This window comes from Apium graveolens, chromosome 2 (genome assembly GCF_009905375.1).
Source record: "Apium graveolens cultivar Ventura chromosome 2, ASM990537v1, whole genome shotgun sequence".
Lineage (NCBI taxonomy): Eukaryota > Viridiplantae > Streptophyta > Magnoliopsida > Apiales > Apiaceae > Apium > Apium graveolens.
The window spans coordinates 217792912-217795836 of record NC_133648.1 but is presented as its reverse complement, the minus strand read 5'-3'; the positions used below and the strand labels follow the sequence as shown (position 1 = coordinate 217795836).

General features: G+C 42.5%; 1 non-coding gene across 1 annotated transcript; it reads right to left on the bottom strand.

Annotated features, from left to right (window-relative positions):
- Positions 1-294: 294 nt before the first annotated feature.
- LOC141710211 (small nucleolar RNA R71) lies at positions 295-401 on the bottom strand. The gene has a single exon (XR_012570743.1). It is a non-coding gene; the product is annotated as a small nucleolar RNA R71 (small nucleolar RNA).
- Between the last annotated feature and the right edge of the window lie 2524 nt (positions 402-2925).

Genomic DNA, 2925 nt, shown 5'->3' with positions numbered 1-2925 from the left:
GCTAACACTTTTGAGATCAAGTCAAGCACAATCCAGATGATACATAACTCAGTTCAGTTTGGGGGTTCTCCTACCGAAGACCTCAATATGCACATCAGGGATTTCATCAAGATCTGCAACACTTTCAAGTTCAATGGTGTGACTGAAGATGTTATCAAGCTGTGACTCTTCCTATTCTCTTTGAGGGACAAGGCTAAGTGCTAGTTACACTCTCTACTGGCAGGGTCTATCACAACTTGGGAAGATCTTGCTCAAAAGTTTCTCACTAAATTTTTTACCATGGCAAAGACTGCAGCAATCAGGAATACTCTTACCCAGTTCGCGCAGCAAACTGGAGAATCTCTGTGTGAGGCTTGGGATCGATATAAGGAGATGCTAAGGAAGTGCCCACACCATGGCATGCCTGATTGGATGATTATCAATTGTTTCTATAATGGATTGGGTCCTACTTCTAGGCCCATGCTTGATGTAGGATCAGGAGGAGCCTTGTGGGCTAAGAGCTACGATGAAGCTTATGAACTTATTGACCTGATGGCTGCTAATGAGTACCAGAATCCTTCCCAGAGACTGACTCAGGGAAAAGTAGCAGGAATTCTGGAGTTGGATGCAGCAACTGCTATAGCTGCCCAACTTAAGGCTTTGACAATGAAGGTGTACACTTTGGCTAATTATGGAGTTAATCAAATCACTAGTGTCTGTGAGCTTTGTGCGGGTGCCCATGAGACGGATCAGTGCGCAATTTCTAATGAATCATCTAAGTTCATGACCAACTTTCAGCGATCGCAGCAATCTGTGCCAACCACCTATCATCCAAACAACCGCAATCATCCTAATTTCAGTTAGAGCAATGCTTAGAATACAGTTCAACAACCTTATCAGCAGTATCCAGCTAAGTAGTTCAACCCCCCTAGTTTTCAGCAACCGCATTATGCACCAAAACAACAATTCCAGCTACAACAAGCTAATGAAAAATTTGAATTAGAGGAGTTGAAGCTCATGTGCAAGAGTCAAGTTGTTTCTATCAAGACCTTGGAAAATCAAATTGGACAAATTGCCAATGCCTTGCTAAATCGTCAACCTGGTACATTGCCTAGTAACACTGAAGTACCAGGAAAGAAGGAAGCTAAGGAGCAGGTAAAGGCAATCACTTTGAGGTCTGGGAAGGTTGCAAATCCCGATCAAACTCAAGAGTTGACTGAAGAAGCTGGGGTTGAGGAAGAAGCAAAGTAGCAGGATGAAGAAGTGGAACCAAGGAAGACTACTGTTGAGCATACTCTGCCTGAGGATGATACAGGGGAGAAATAGATATATCCTCCACCACCTTTTCTAAGAGGCTGCAGAAGAAAAAGCTGGACAAGCAATTCGAGAAGTTTCTAGAGGTGTTCAAGAAACTTCATATCAACATACCTTTCGCTCAGGCTCTCGAGCAGATGCCTAGTTATGCAAAGTTTATGAAAGGTATTCTCTCTCGGAAGATGAAGCTAGATGATTTAGAGACTATCGCTCTCACGGAGGAATGCAGTGCTGTGCTGCAGCAGAAGTTGCCTCCGAAGCTTAAAGATCCAAGAATTTTTACTATTCCATGTACTATTGGTAAAGTATCTTTTGACATATGCTTATGTGACTTGGGAGCTAGCATCAATCTGATGCCTTTGGCAATCTTTAAGCAATTGGACTTACCAGATCCCAAACCAACTTACATGACCTTGCAGTTGGCCGACCGTTCTATTACATATCCAAGAGGTATTGTGGAGGATGTCTTGGTTAAGGTGGATAAACTCATCTTCCCTGCTGATTTCGTCATTCTTTTCAAGGAGGATAAGAAGATTCCCATAATCTTGGGAAGGCCTTTCTTGGCAAATGGCCGAACCTTGATTGATGTGCAGAAGGGTGAGCTTACAATGCGAGTGTTGGATCAAGATGTGACTTTCAATGTGTTCAATGCTATGAAATTTCTTAATGATAATGAGGAGTGCTTAAAAGTCGAGTTGGTCGATTTGGTGGTCACATCGGAACTTGATCAAATGCTAAGGTCTGATGCCTTAGAAAAAGCCTTGCTGGGAAATTCAGACAGTGAAGACGACGAATGAGATGACCAATTGAAATATTTGAATGCGTCTCCCTGGAAGAGGAAGATCGATATGCCTTTTAAATCTCTTGGAATGGAAGAATTGAGCAAAACTCCTAAACGCCTCAGGACTTCTATTGAGGAAGCTCCTACTCTTGAGCTTAAGCCTTTACCTGAACATTTGAGGTATGCTTTTTTAGGTGATGCATCTACTCAGCCTGTTATTATTGCATCTGACCTTTCAGGTAGCGATGAGGAAAAGCTTTTAAGAATTCTGAGAGAGTTCAAATCGGCAATTGGATGGACTATAGCAGATATCAAGGGAATTAGCCCTTCTTACTGCATTCATAAAATTTTGCTAGAAGAAGGTAGCAAGCCTATAGTCGAGCAGCAAAGAAGACTTAATACAATCATGAAGGAAGTAGTAAAGAAGGAAATTCTGAAGTGGCTAGATGCAGGGATCATTTATCCTAGCTCTGACAGTTCATGGGTAGGCCCGGTTCAATGTGTACCAAAGAAAGGTGGTATTACTGTGGTAGCAAATTAGAAGAATGAGCTTATTCCTACACGGACAGTCACGGGGTGGAGAGTCTGTATGGACTATAGGAAGCTAAATAAGGTCACTAGGAAGGATCACTTTCCCTTGCCCTTCATTGATCAGATGCTTGACAAGTTGGCTGGTCACGAGTACTATTCTCTTCTAGATGGGTATTCGGGTTATAATCAGATTTGTATCGCTCCCGAAGATTAAGAGAAAACTACCTTCACTTGTCCATTCGGTACGTTCACCTTTAGACGAGTTTCTTTTGGTCTGTGTGGTGCACCAGCCACATTTCAATGATGTATGATGGCCATCT